Source organism: Pantherophis guttatus, chromosome 5 (genome assembly GCF_059756535.1).
Source record: "Pantherophis guttatus breed Tessera chromosome 5, ASM5975653v1, whole genome shotgun sequence".
Lineage (NCBI taxonomy): Eukaryota > Metazoa > Chordata > Lepidosauria > Squamata > Colubridae > Pantherophis > Pantherophis guttatus.
The window spans coordinates 11130547-11146800 of record NC_142067.1 but is presented as its reverse complement, the minus strand read 5'-3'; positions in this window follow the sequence as shown (position 1 = coordinate 11146800).

The following is a 16254-nucleotide window of genomic DNA, read 5'->3' as shown; positions in this document are numbered from 1 at the left end:
CTCTTTTCACACATGCATGGGCTCCAAGCGTGCCCCCCACCCCATGCACGTGTGACCCGCACGTGCCCTCTGTGCATGCACTTCCCCCCACATGTTCCCCGCCCCCTCACGCATACACGCGCGGCCCATGGCCTCCACAGATGTGCCCTGCCCCCCAAAGACCAGCTGGGCAGAGGAAAGCGTGCGCACATGTGCAGTGGAGCTGAACTGGGGCAACTGCTCGTGTGCCATCAGAGAGGGCGCTGCGTGCCACCTCTCGCACGCGTGCCATAGGTTCGCCATCATGACTCTAGTGGAACTGTGCTGCTTTCATTCCTTCTCTCTTCCTCTCTTTCCAAAAAAGGAACCGGGTGAATTATAAAATAAAGACTATTTCACTTTCAATAAATAAGACAAGTCCGTATGAAAGGAGAGCAAATCAGTTTACACCAACATTAATCCTGGGTGAGAAAACGGATCTTATTTTGCCATTTTTGTAAGCCAAGGATCACCACCTGGCTGAGGGATTTGAGCGGAGGGTGATATCCAGCCCAGCTTGCAGAATCAGACTGGAAAGAGCCGATATGAAATATTTATGCATTTTACACCTTGACACGAACTGTTCTCGCAAATATGCACATGCTGTGATGACATGTGGCGAGTCAGACCAGCTTTACAGAAAAGGCAATTGAAGAAGATTGCTCTCCATCATCCTGCCTCTTGGGGCTGAAGATGTTCCTTCTCCTTCCTTTGTTCCTTGGGCTCGTTTTTTTCCAGCCCAAAGAAAGCACTGGGTTGCAGGCATCCATTTCCATTTTTTTAAAAAAAAAAAAATAATTAGCGTGGGTCTGAGAGATTTATTTGGAAATAAATTGCAGGAATTGGGAATGTCTAGTTTAATGAAGTCAGTCCTAGAGGAGATCAACCCTGATGCTCTATAGAAGGCCAGATCCTGAAGAGGAAACTCAAATACTTTGGCCACCTAATGAGACTGGAGGACTCACTGGAGAAGAGCCTAATGCTGGGAACGATTGAGGGCAAAAGAAGAAGGGGACGGCAGAGAACGAGGTGGCTGGATGGAGTCACTGAAGCAGTCGGCGTGAGCTTAAATGGACTCCAGAGGATGGTAGAGGACTGGAAGGCCTGGAGGAACGTTGTCCATGGGGTCGCAATGGGTCAGACATGACTTCGCAACTAACAACAACAAGTTTAACGAAAATAAGGACCAGGGCCGACTAGCAATGTTCCAACGTTTGAGGGGCTGCCACAGAGAACAGGGGTCAACCTGTAGGAAGAAAAAAAAAAACCCCAGATCCAGTTCCAAGCTGGTAATAAAATAGAGGCTAAAGTTGGTTTATTGATAAGCAGAACCACCAATAGCATATGATTCTGGGACAGCTGATCAAATGAAATTGAGAGTAGGGTGGGTTTTTATACCTTTTTGATTTCTATAGGGTCATGTAGGGGTCATGGCTGGCTCTATAGGCAAAAGGAAAAATGCAAATCCTAGCAGTTTGTCTGAGCTAATCTTGGCTTGCCTAATTGCTTATCTGGAGTTTCTGTCTGTCCCAGTCTTTCTCAATGGATTACCAAATCTGCATTTATAAAAGCCTCCTCAGTTTCTGCTTGGGGGAAGGGAGATTGGGGCTGGTTTCTGCCTCCCTTAAGATTTTTTTTCCCCATTTCTTCTTTAGGGGATATATTCTATGCTGTCTTTTTAATATTCCCCAAAATATTTCATTCTCTAAGAGGGTGGGTGGGGGCTGACTTTCTACAAACCTATTCTCCAAAGCATATGAAAGCAGGACAAGAAGAAATGGATGGAAACTAATCAAGGCAAAAAACAACCTAGAACTAAGGAGAAATTTCTTGACAGTGAGAACAGTCGACCAATGGAACAGCTTGCCTTCAGAAGCTGTGGTGCCCCATCACCGGAGGCTTTTAAGAAGAGGTTGGATAGCCATCTGTCTGAAATGGTATAGAGCAGGGGCCTGCAACCTTAAACACTCAAAGAGCCATTTGGACCAGTGGGGGTTCTAACTGGCTTTACTACCGGTTCTCTTTGTGCACGTGCTTCATGTGCGATCGCCGTGCGCATGCTCGGTTTGCTCACCTGCGTGCCAAACTTGCGCTTTGCGCAAGCGCGTTGCGAAATCTGCCCAGCTGAGGTGCGGCAATCCGCTCTGTTGCGCCTCTCAGCTGGGCGAAAAAAGAAGAAATATAAGGTCGGCATAACGCCGAGGCGGGCGGGAGGGCCCAGCTCCTGAAGACAGAGAACCGGTTCGGTGATGTCATATCGTCACCGCTATTGGTTCTCACGAACCGGGAGAAACTCACCACTGATTTGGACTCATTTCCCACAGGAAAAAAAAAAAACACCGGGAGCCACAAAAAACTTTTGAAATGTAAAATGAAGATAATGCTGCATATATCGTTTTTTATCTTTATGCTATATTTAAAAAAACTATAGCGTGTTGCATTTATGTAATCAATGAAGTGCTACAGAGAAAACAATTTTTTATTTCTGCATGCAACAAAACATTTTGAACTCTGAAAAAAAAATGGGTCGAAAAGCTCAATAAATAGCGTGCCGGCGGGTGTCGCACATTGGCAATTGTGACGCATGTTTTGAGCAACAGGGAGCCGCAGCAGAAGGATGAAAGAGCCACATGCGGCTCCAGAGCCATGGGTTGCTGACCCCTGGGATAGAGTGTCCTGCTTGAGCAGGGGGTTGGACTAGAAGACCTCCAAGGTCCCTTCCAACCCTGTTATTCTGTTCAATAATTCTATTCAAACCATCATGGCTGGAACCTGATGCTTCTTTCAATGCTAGCTATTAAGGAATAACTGTGATTACTGCTCACAGCCTTCCCAAAGGAACTAACCACCCAGAATTGCTTTGCAGAGTGAGATGTGCGGCATATACATTTAATGAATAAATAAAAAAAATTAATAAAATAAACTTAGTAGGCTAGCTTTACCCAACCTGGCAGCCTGCAGCTATGTTAACGCTGCAATGCTGGATGGGGATATTGGGAATTGTAATCCCAGTGCAAGAGTCCTGGTTGTATCAGATAGGTTTTACTCTAATCTACGAAATTCATTACTTTTTCATGCTGATGACTTTAAAAATGACCTTTGCTTCCCCTCCTCTTCCTCTTCTTCCTCCTCCTCCTCCTCCTTTTCCTTCTCCTCCATTTTCTCCTCCTCCTTTTCCTCCTCCTCCCCGTTTCTTCCTCCTCCTCTTTCTTCCTTTTCCTCCTCCTCCTCCTCTTCCTTCTCTTCCACTTCCTCCTTTTCCTCTTCCTCTTCTTCTTCCTCCTCTTTTTTCCTTTTCTTCCTCCCCATTTCTTCCTCCTCTTCTTCCTCCTCCTCTTTCTTCTTTTTCCTTCTCCTCCCCATTTCCTCCTTCGCTTCCTCCTCCTTTGTCTCCTCCTTCCTTTTCCTCCTCCTCCCCATTTCCTTCTCCTCCTCTTTCCTCCTTTTCCTCCTCCTCCCCAGTTCCTCCTCCTCCTGCTTCCTTTTCCTCCTCCTCCTCTTCCTTCTCCTCCACTTCCTCCTTTTCCTCTTCATCTTCCTCCTCCTTTTTTCCTTTTCCTCCTCCTCCCCTATTTCCCCCTCTTTTTCTTCCTCCTCCTCTTTCTTCCTTTTCCTTCTCCTCCCCTATTTCCTCTTCCTCCTCCTCTTCCTCCTCCTTTTCCTCCTCCTTCCTTTTCCTCCTCCTCCCCATTTCCTCCTCCTCCTCTTTCCTCCTCCTTTTCCTCCTCCTCCACTTCCTCCTTTTCCTCTTCCTCCTCCTCTTCCTCCTCCTCTTTTTTCCTTTTCCTCCTCCTCCCCATTTCCTTCTCCTTTTCTTCCTCCTCCTCTTTCTTCCTTTTCCTTCTCCTCCTCCTCCTCCTCTTTCTTCTCCTTTTCCTTCTCCTCCTCCTCCTCCCCAATTTCCTCCTCCTCCTCCCTAACATATTCCCTATTATATTTTAGTATTCACAGTTTAGGTGCTTTGGGAACATTATCTAAGAGAAACGACTATAAATTAAACTAAATTATGTATGTACTGTAACATTTTTCCACTTTCCTACTGTAAAGCAGTATCTGAGAAGACCTCTATTCCAATGGGAAATGGCCATTCATCAGATTTAAACGAAGGGTATTTCATGTATACATGGAACAGATGTATGTCCGGTATCTACTCTGCAGATATACCAAAAATTTAGGTTGCGCTTAAATCTTTGTCCCTTGTAGCATATAAAGAATTCTTCTTTGCTTCCCCCCCAGTGAGGAGATATGAGGCTTTATGAGGCTTCTGTGCATTCTCTCAAGACAAATGCATTGCAATGAGCCCATCTCCCTTTCTCTTCCCCACTGGTTCTTTTAGTGCCGGAAATAATACATAAATATGAGGATGTGCAACATTGAAATACAAGCAGTGAAGGAGAAACAGCTGAAGAAGGCATTAGTGGATCTCCAGGGTTCCTGGCCATCCTCTTTGCACATGATTGTATTACAATTCAGGGGAATAAGCTTACACTCTTCCATTGGTGAAATGGAAGTGTGAACTCAGGCAGGAATTTCTGTCTTACTGCCCAAGTAGAGGAATACCCCATGCTTAAAAAGAGTGAACCACATCACCTCCAGAAAAAATAAACCATTGACGGTCCTTTGGAAATGATGGAGTGAGGGGAGGGAGCATTCAAGTATTCTATCACATGCCCAGATTAGGATACCAGGTGGCACAGAACGGTTGTGAGTCTCAGAGATATATATTATATCCTTCGGATCAGTGTCTGTTTTGAAGCAGAGGGAGAAAGTGTCTTTCAGTCAAGCATGACTCTTGGAGAATTCGGGGGCCCTCCCATGCCGTTTTCTTGCAGTGTCAATATGGAAATGTTGTTATGTTTTTTTCTTCATTTCTTTCAGCAAAATTTTCTCAAGTTCTCTGCCTAGCCTACAGCCCTGGAGTCTGGGAGTCTGCCATTAAGTCAGATGAACAGAACAGATTAATGGAGTAACACAGTTGGAAGGGACCTTGGAGGTATTCTAACCAGCTCCTCAAGCAGGAAACCCTATACCGTTTCAGACAAATGGTTGTCCAATCACTATTTAAAAACCTCCAGTGTTGGAGCATTCACAACTTCTGCAGGCAAGCTGTTCCACTGATTAATTGGAGGAAATTTCAAAAGGAAATTTCTCCTTAGTTCTAGGTTGCTTCTCGCCTTGATTGGTTTCCATCCAATGCTTCTTGTCCTGCCTTCAGGTGCTTTGAAGAATAGGTTCACCCAGGGTTGAAATGCTCCCTGTTCGGACCGGATCACCCGATCCGGTAGCGATGGAGGCGGGTGGTTCGGAGAACCGGTAGCAAAAATCCCTGCCCCCCCCCCAATGCCCAGCTGAGCCGCGTGATCATCAGAGGCTTCAGCTGGGATCATCAGAGCCATTTAAAAGAAAAAAAGTTTTTTTCTTTTCAATACCTCTGACGATTCAAGCTCTGATGATCCAAGCACCAGAAGGCAAGGCAAGAAACAATGGATGGAAACTAATCAAGGAGAGAAGCACCGTAGAATGAAGGAGACATTTCCTGACTGTTAGAACAATTAATCAGTGGAATGTTTTGCATTCAGAAGCTTTGGGAGCTCCATCACTGGAGGCTTTTTAGAAGAGACTGGACAGTCACTTGTCTGAAATGGTAGAGGGCAGGGGTGTCAAACTTGTGGCCCGCGGGCCAGATGCATCACATGCTGGCTCCGTCCCCGCCCAGTTTAGCGAAGGAGAAAAAAGTCCCGAGGAGTCACGTGACGACGAAGTGATGACGTGAGTTTGACACGCTGGTATAGGGTCTTTTGCTCAAGCAGGGGGTTGGATGAAATGACCTCCAAAGTCCCTTCCAATTCTGTTATTCTTTTATTATTTTTATTAGTCATATTTCTATGCCGCCCATTCTCTGAGGACTCTGGGCAGTTTACACCAAAGACAGTATATTAAATAGCATATTGCCCCCTAACAATCTGGGTCCTCATTTTACCCACCTCGGAAGGATGGAAGGCTGAGTCAACCTTGAGCCGGTGAGATTTGATCCGCTGATCTGCTGAACTAGCAGTCAGCTGAAGTAGCTGCAGTACTGCACCCTAACCAATGCTCCACCTCGGCTCTTCTATGTTCTAAAGCTAGAATTGGGAGGTCCCATTTGTGAATTCAATCTGGAAATAAGTTTTGAAAGCAAGTTCTAATTCATAGTTATTCTCAGCTATGAACTCTTTAAAAATAAACCCATCGGACCAAAAGTTTATTGGGCATTGTTAACTATGGCAACCTATTCCATGGTCTTAATTCAGTTCCAATCAGCAAATTATAAATACTAATAGCCTCAACATTTTTCTATTAAAGACTCTTTTCCCTCATTTTTCAATGGATTAGCAAATGCATGCTGAACTGTTCATTAAACCCTTCAGAATACCTCTTCTCAAAGAACTGCATTGTTCAAAGAGAGTAATCTGTTAGGAATTCATTCTAAAGCCCACTCATAAAAACAAGAAGACAGAATCCAAATGAGCAATAAAAAATCGGCCCAAGACCACCACAAAAGAATGGGATGGAACTACGAAGCAAAAGATAAGAGCTCATTTCTAATTCGCTCATTGTTCTTTTCAAAAAGGAATCCAATCCGAGGAGAGATTGAGGGAGAGAAAGGAGAGAGATTCTAAAGATTGCGTGCTCAATTCAAAATAATTGAATTCATTAATGTGAGAAATAATGGACAGGAAAGAAAGAAAACAGGGAAGGTAGCAAAAGGCTCTTCTTTTCTCCACTGTTTGCAATCTGATAAAATGTTTAGTGGGAAATGTGGTAACTAACTAATTCACTGCTAAGGAAACATATTAAGTGGAAATGCTCTCTTCTTCTGAATTAAAGACAAATAGGCAAATGGATTTTAATGGTGGAATGGATTTTACTAATTCTAATTCTCCATACAGGAGTTCTTTCGGAATCCGACCATCAGCCATTCTCACGACATGCCCCAGCCAGCGTAGACATCGCTGTTTCAATAGTGTATACATGCTAGAAATTCCAGCATGTTCCAAGACTGCGCTATTTGGAACTTTGTCCTGCCAGGTGAATTAGTGCAGGGAAAGCGCCTCAGAGGGAGACCACAGCTGCGATATAAGGATATCTGCAAGAGGGACCTAAAGGCCCTGGGAATGGACATTAACAACTGGGAAACCTTGACCTCCGATCGCTCAGCTTGGAGGCTAAAGACGCAGCATGGCCTCCTCCAATTTGAAGAGACACTTGTTCGGCAGGCTGAGGCAAAGAGGCAGTCCCAGAACTGCCATGGCTTCCCTATTTTCAAAGTTTAGAAGCTCCTAAAATTTACCTCATAACCCTTTTGTGCATAGGAAACCCTAAGCATCAGAAAAAGTCTAAAGAAAGCCTGTGGCCATTTTGGCAGCCATTGATTCATTGGAGATCAGTTCCAACTGGACATTAGCCAAAATATCACTTAGATGATCTAATAATGTACAAACTGAAAGAGAAATGTTTTGACTACATTCCTTCAAGGGTGGTTCCTGCTGAGGCCTTGATATTTAACCAAACCTTTTGGTTAGAAACAAAATCGTTTAAATTCATCAGCTTATCAACATTTGGCTTAATTAGTTTTACAAACTCAGATAATATTATGTGGGACCAAATACCAACCAGCCGTACACAATTTAATAATTTTTCCACATTTATTTAACAGACAGAGAAGCCTCCGGATGTTGAGTGAAGCTTATATGTGAAATAACTCCATTTTCAGAAAAGATTATTACCAAGAGACTTGTTCCTCTTTAACTGTAATTATTTTCACAGTAAAATTATTACTGGAAGATTTGATTTTTTTTACTAGCAATCCATTTACCTTAACAAAAACTCTTTCAGCACAGTAGAAGATAACAACATGACAGCCGACTTTTAACTTTTACACATTAGTATATACTAGCTGATAACCTGGCATTGCCCGGGTATTTATTTATCCCGATCCTGTATTAGACAGGAAGAGCAACTTCACCCTGAGCCCTGATTTTGGTAAGAATTAAATTTGTTAAAAATGTTTTCCCTGTGCCCCCAGAAGCGTCAAGTAAAATGATACCACCTTGTTGTTTTGATAGCGGATCCATGATCATTTGATATGCTTTTTTCTGATCTTGATTTAGAAGTGGCTTCTTGTCCACGATATATGTAGTAAAATGTTCAACGTTGTAGTTCTTTTCTCGTATGTAATCTGTGTGAGGTACATCATGTCCATCTCGTAGCGGTGCAGGCAGGACAAGTTGCAGTAATGTTTTATTGATCATGGCCATACATTTGTCCTCAAGAATAATAACAGCCTTGTTGAAAATGTCCATGTTGAGATGAAATACCAGAGTGTTTTAATCTGGAATAAACATCACCAATATAACATGTTATATTTAAACTACATGTCCCATAATGCAATGTTCCACTTTCCCCTCCCACATGATATAAAAGGTACTCACCTTCTCTTTGTGCTCCACTCTCGTTTGTGTTCCAGTGACACTATGTACCTTGAAAGAAGATCAAAGGATAGACTTATTAGTTTAGAAACAAAATAAAACTTATATTTTGATTTTATTTCTATGGAGTTGTTTGGCTTGATCCTTTTTAACATAACAGTCCAGACCAAACATAATTTCTAATGTTGGATTTTCTCCCTTACCAGATGGAGCCCCCTTGTGGAGTACTGTGAAGCTATTAACATGACAACTCCACTGTGCTGTACAGTAGAAGCCATTTTAAGACAGTCCAGTAGAAGCCATTTTAAGGCACAACAGGCTGTATCTTAACAGAATGCACACCTCAAGGGGTGTTAAGGATGTCTTACCCCCACAATATTTCTTTCCAGAAAGTAAGTCATCTGTGCACCAAACACAGTTGAAATTGCTCAAGGCATTCCAGAGTTATGCTGGAACACACACACACACACACACACACACACACACACACACACACACACACACAGAGCCATTTATATATATATATAGACTAACCATTTCTATAACAGCAAATCTATCTAATCTGCAAAACCAAAGTCAAAGTTTTGTGGGGGGGTTTTCATCACAAGCACAAAATCCAGAAGTGATTTTCAAATAAAAAAAAAACATAGTTAAATGCATTCTCCTCTTTGAATAAAGCAATCAGTTTAACCATTTCTGCTTTTTCTTCCTTGCTGTGGAAATAATATATATTTCTATTTGCACTTAATAATCTTTATAAACTATCACCATTTATAGTAACAAAATTCACTGTATTCTGTAGAGTCTGAAGTCAACGATTTTTTTCTTTTTTCCCTTGCACCCCATATTTTCTCTTTTTCCTTCCCTTCATTTTCTATTTCTATTTTCCTTTATATTTTATACTTCGACAAAACCATAAAAGTCACAAAAATTCTGTCAGCATTTTCTCATTTACTATGACTTTAAAAAAAAAAAAAGAAGCTTTATAAGTGACATACCTACAGTTTAGCACGTTTCAAGATATACAATAGAAACAATACCTTCTATGTAAAATAAAATACACAATGCATTATGGGCAGAACAATGAAACAGCTGCGTAACGTAAAATCTAGCTAGCATAAAAAGCCCAAATCAGATAGTATATAATACAGATGCATGTCAAAATTAACTATCAACTTAAAATTTTTCTTTTGTTCACTGGGTTCCACAAAATAATAAAACCACTCCAGTGATGTTTTGATATTATATTTAAACAACTATAGTTCAATCATAGAGCAAATCCATAAAACGACATCGCTCATTCAATGTTAAAGTTATTTCAAGTTTTACAATAGATTTATTTACCAGGCAGCAGGCTTGCTATGGAATAATAATACTACGGTGCCCATCAAATGTAAATATATTTTACATCAAATGTAAAACAAATGTCGAATTGAATTGAATGTGGATGAGTGATCTCTATACCCTCCCACTTGACATTTTCTTGAAGCTAAAATCAAAATGTTGACAGGTCCTTAGAGTAAAAGGGGGCTGGGTCAAAATAGATCAATAGGCAAACCAAGATATCTAAATGTCAACCGCAATATTCGTGAATTCGTACATCTCTCCGACATGGCTCCATTAAAATGGAATTAAATTAATTTTAATTGTAATTATTTCAAATAATGCAACTGGACCTGGCTTGACTAAAGAACATAGATTGAAAGGTGGACGATGCAAATAACAGAGATGGAAGGGACCTTGGAGGTCTTCTAATTCAACCACCTTCTTGAGAAGTCCAACCCCCTCCCTATACCATTTTAGACAAATTGCTGTCCAATCTCTTCTTAAAAACCTCCAGTGTTGAGCACCCATAACTTCTGGAGGCAAGCTGTTCCACTGATTAATTGTTTCACCTGTCAGGAAATTTCTCCTTAGTTCTAGGTTGGTTTTTTCCTTGATTAGCTTCCATCCATTGTTACTTGTCCTGCCTTCAGGTGCTTTGGAGAATAACTTGACTCCCTCTTCTTTGTGGCAGCCCTTGAGATATTGGAAGACTGCTATCATGTCACCCCTGGTCCTTCTTTTCATAGAAGTAGACATACCCAACTCCTGCAACCGTTTTTCATATGTTTTAGCCTCCAGTTCCCCTAATCATCTTTGTTTCTCTTCTCTACCATCTTTCTAGAGTCTCAACATCTTTTTTATATTGTGGCAACCAAAACTGGATGCAATACTCAAAGTGGGGTCTTATCAAGGCATTATAAGTGATACTAACATTTCATCATGGAACCTGCATGCCATGGCTTGCCTACCTTTGCTTTGGACCAAACTCCTGGTAGACCCTGAAAACCCAAAGTCAGAATAAGTTCAAGTGATAGCTGTTGAATCTTTGCTTGAAGAACAACAGTAGGAATAGCCCACTGTACCTCTTTGTACCGTGTTTCCCCAAAAATAAGACCGGGTCTTATATTAATTTTTGTGCCAAAAGACGCATTAGGGCTTATTTTCTGGTTAGGTCTCATTTTGGGGGAAATATGGTACTACAGTAAATGCATCCATCTGGCTGACAATCTTAACTGGGGCTTATTTTGGGGGTAGGGCTTATATTACGAGCATCCTGAAAAATCATGCTAGGACTTATTTTCCGGTTGGGTCTTATTTTTGGGGAAAACAGGTTAAATGATTTCAACTGCTAATATTGTCAAAAAAATATTTAATATGAAAGAGAGAGATAGGATCTGTTGTGGCCCCGCCCTCTGAGCCTATCTCATCGGAGGAAGAAGGCTCCGAACATGAAGAAGAGGAGTCGGCCAGGCCTCCCTCTCCAGGCCCCTCCCCCCTGGCACTGCCTCAAGTGCCGGCCGAGGAAGAGGAGATTAGCCAGGAGCCAGGTGTCTCCGATGAGAGCGAGGGAGGTGATCTGTCGTTCCTGGATCCACGCCAACAAAGGCATGATAAATGGCTGCAGCAGTTAAGGAGGCGTGCCAGGGATTATAACTGAGTCACTGGACCACACCCCAGAGACTATATAAGAGAGTGTGGTGGCCGTTGAAAACTCTGTGACGAACAAAAACTAACTCTGGCTAGTCACTTGAACAACGTGTAAATCAGCCGAAAGGATATTGTTTGAGCTGGACTATTTACAATTTGTATGTATTTTATGTTATCTGTTGAAGTAAAGCTCTTGGCAGACGGTGCTTGTTTTGTTGCCAAATTTAGATAACGACCTGTGTGCGTGCCAAGTGCTTTCTTAACCCTCGGCTGGCTGTGTTTGTGTGTGTGTGGAGACGGGGACAGAACAGGATCTCACAAAATCATCTTGGATGTAAGTTCTTCAACGGGACTTTCTTCTAAATCTAAGGATGGTCCTCATTTAGCCACCACAATCGGTCATTCAGCAAAGTGATCATTAAGTGAAAAAAAATTGCATAACTCTATGTTTATGATTTTATTCAGCAGGATTTGGTTATCTCCACAGCGAAGCATTGTATGTTCTACCTCCTTTTCACTTTCTCAAAATAGCTGAGCATTTACTGGCTGGATGCCCTTCCTGATGTCATGCGAAGTTCACAGCAGATATTTTGTCTTTGCACCTTAGGCGAGAACCATCTGCCGCTACCTAGGATTGAATTCTCAACCTTCTGAGTGGGAGGCTAGGCCACTATGTCACTCAAGCCTTCCACTAGCGATACTGTGAATTTTCTAGTCAGAGCCAATGTGCCCTTGACTGAAACCATTGGATACATTTGAGTTCCAGTCTCTCCAGGAATGGGAAAAATCAGTAAATCTCATCATGATCTACTTTACATTTGGAGCAGCAGAATAGTACATCTCATATGTCAAGTAGGCCCTCTGCCATCTGCTTGAAATTTTGGAAATTATACTCTGAACATAAGCAGAGAGTCTTAGTTTGAGAAAGTCTGTTTCAAGATCCAGATGAAACACAGAAGAAATATAAAAGGAAAAGCAAGCACAGTGACCAATTGATGGCCTGAAAAATATGTTCTTGTAATTTCAATTGTTTTTACATTGTTTAGCCACCCAAGTAATGGCCTTAATATAATGCCATTAATTATAAATGCCTGGTGGGTCTTGTTCCTTTTTTTCTTCTTCTTCTTCTTCCTGATTTCATCTTTAATGAGCATTATACCCAATTTCAATTACTAACATGCAGGTGCACTTCATAATAGCTCCCTCCCTCCCCCAGACATGCAAGAACATTAAAAATAGCTTAAGAAATGAATAAATGAGCATGACATTTCTGCAAAGCTCTCTGGTATTCCTCCTTCTCCGTTTTGCCATTTCTTTTCTAGAGGAAAATTCTTCCTTTATTTCAGGGCATTTGAATTGGGGGGGGGGGTGAGAAGAGGAAGTGATTGAGTATAGAAAGTGAGGGCAAAGAATATAAATCAATTTACCTTTCAGTAGACTAGACTAGACTAGACTAGACTAGACTGGACTGGACTGGACTGGACTGGACTGGACTGGACTGGACTGGACTGGGCTGGGCTGGGCTGGGCTGGGCTGGGCTGAGCTGGGCTGGGCTGGGCTGGACTGGACTAGACTAGACTAGACTAGACTAGACTAGACTAGACTAGACTAGACTAGACTAGACTAGACTTCAATACTTTATTGGCCAAGTGTGATTGGACACACAAGGAATTTGTCTTAGTGCATATGCTCTCAGTGTACATAAAAAGACAAGATACATTCGTCAAGAATCATAACACTTAATGATAGTCATAGGATACTAAATAAGCAATCAAATCATACTAGGAAACAATCAATATAGATCGTAAGGATACAAGCAACAAAGTTACAGTCATGCAGTCATCAGTGGGAGGAGATGGGTGATAGGAACGATGAGAAGATTAATAGTAGTGCAGACTTAGTAATTAGTTTGACAGTGTTGAGGGAATTATTTGTTTAGCAGAGTGATGGCGTTTGGGGAAAAACTGTTCTTGTGTCTAGTTGTTCTGGTGTGCAGTGCTCTATAGCATCGTTTTGAAGGTAGGAGTTGAAACAGATTATGTCCAGGATATGAGGGGTCTGTAAATATTTTCACAGCCCGCTTTTTGACTCGTGCAGTATACAGGTCCTCAATGGAAGGCACTTACTCAATGGAAGTACTACTTATTCAACGGCACTGTTCACCCAACATGCCTAATCAGAATAGTTAAAGGCTTAATGGTTGCAAACTTGCAAGACATGGTTAGAGTTAGCCAAGGTTTGGTTGGCTGAGCACATTACAGGAAGCCAACTCCTTTCAGCAGTGATTGGGAAACCAGAAAATGAGCTAATTCAATAACCAAGTCAAATGCATAGCCAGAATTCATCAGCTTCCCCCAACCTGTATCACTCTGCATCATATGAAAACTAGTTTGGTCCAGTGGCGAAGGCTAGAAACCTGGAGACTGTGAGTTCTAGTTCCACTTTAGGCATGAAAGCTGGCTGGATGACTTTGGGCCAATCACCAGGAGACTGTGAGTTCTAGTCCTGCCTTAGGCATAAAAGCTGGCTGGGTGAATTTGGGCCGATCACCAGGAAGCCGTGAGTTCTAGTCCCACCTTAGGCATGAAATCCGGGTGGGACTAGAGTGATGATTTTGAGCAAATCACATTCTCTTATTTGACTTTACTTGTCTGAAACCTGCTGGGTATGTTACAAATGGTGATTGATGTAGGAGATGACCAGTCTGAGCCCAAGGGAGGGGTCAAACATGTCAAAAACCATGAGTACCTTCGTGCTTGCAAGACATCTACTATAAGTCCAGCCCACCTTGAATTCCTTTCTATTCTTAACACCCGCCCATTTCCCTTAACGATCACTTGGCCTGATTCTTGTAAACAGCTTAAGCTTGCAATAAATCTTTGTGCTCATTTGAACTGCCTGAATCTCCTGATTTCCCAGGCGCTTGACAACCATATCAATTGTGCAACCGTCATAAATAAGTGCCAGTTGCCAAGCACCTGGCAATGTTGATCATGAGGATGCTACAACAGTTGCAAGTGTGAAAAATGGCCATAAGTGACTTTTTTTCACTGCGGTTGTAACTTCGAACGGTCACTAAACGAATGATTGTAAGTCGAGGACTATCTGTAATTGTAGTCCTTTGACTGACAATCAAGGACTGTAAGGACTTGAATACAATTGTTTCAAGTTTGCCTCAGATTTAGAAACTGTTTTAAATCTTATTTAAGAAACCAAGAAAGCATGTATATGCGTTCAGCTATCTCACTTTACAGTAAGAACAGAACAGAACAGAACAGAATAGAATTACAGAGTTGGAAGGGACCTTGGAGGTCTTCTAGTCCAACCCCCTGCTTAGGCAGGTAACCCTACACCACTTCAGACAAATGGTTATCCAACATCTTCTTAAAAACTTCCAGTGTTGGACCATTCACAACTTCTGGAGGCAAGTTGTTCCACTGATTCATTGTTCTCACTGTCAGGAAATTTCTCCTTAGTTCTAAGTTGCTTCTCTCCTTGATTAGTTCCCATTTGTTGCTTTTTGTCTTGCCCTCAGGTGCTTTGGAGAATAGCTTGACTCCCTCTTCTTTGTGGCAGCCCCTGAGATATTGGGACACTGCTACCATGTCTCCCCTAGTCCTTCTTTTCATCAAACTAGACTTACCCAATTCCTGAAACCGTTCTTTATATGTTTTAGCCTCCAGTCCCCTAATCATCTTTATTGCTCTTCTCTGCACTCTTTCTAGAGTCTCCACATTTTTTTTTTACATCGTGGTGACCAAAACTAAATGCAGCATTCCAAGTGTGGCCTTACCAAGGCATTATAAAGGAGTATTAACAATTCATGTGATCTTGATTCTGTCCTTCTGTTTATGCAGCCTAGATAAGCCAACAGTCCTGAAATTTCAAGCAGAAGATTGACAAATATAAGTGAACTGAAGCAGTCAACTGTTTTGTCATTCATTCATTCACACACACACACACACACCAGTGGTGGGTTTCAAATTTTTTTACTACTGGTTCTGTGGGTGTGGCTTGGTGGGCGTGGCAGGGGCAGGGGAAGGATACTGCAAAATCTCCATTCCCTCCCAATCCAGGGGAAGGTTACTGCAAAATCCCCATTTCCTCCTGATCAGCTGGGACTTGAGAGGCAGAGAATAGGGGGTGGGGCCAGTCATGATTTTTACTACCGGTTCTCTGAACTAAAATTTCCATTACTGGTTCTCCAGAACTGGTCAGAACCTGCTGAAACCCACCTCTCTCTCTCTCTCTCTCTCTCTCTCTCTCTCTCTCTCTCTCTCTCTCTCTCTCTCTCTCTCTCACACACACACACACACACACACACACACACACACACACAAATATACACAGACACAATTCTTCTTGAAATCCTGATGAGTTTAACAACAAGTAGCTAATTACATTAGTAAAAAACGGCTTCTGATATTTCTGTAACAATATGTTTGGGCATCTGTTTTTCTTTGTATATTTAAAAGGGACAGTGACAAGCCAAAAATTGTCTAAAGCTTTGAAGATACAGAGCTGGATGAATCAATTGTTTGATTCCACAGACATCGGTTTTCCTGCACCCCTAATATTCTGCTTCACAATTGGCAACTGCATTTATCTGAATTTCACATTATCTGCTTCACAACCCGCAACCGCACTTATCTGGATTTCACATTAGAAAACTCTAAACCATACGTTAACTCCTTGCGGTGATATTGTGAGCGATATCCACTGAGAAACATCACAGCGAAGGAGCAGCTGGTAAGAAGATAGACATGGCAACTGTCTAATGAAAATATTATAAGAA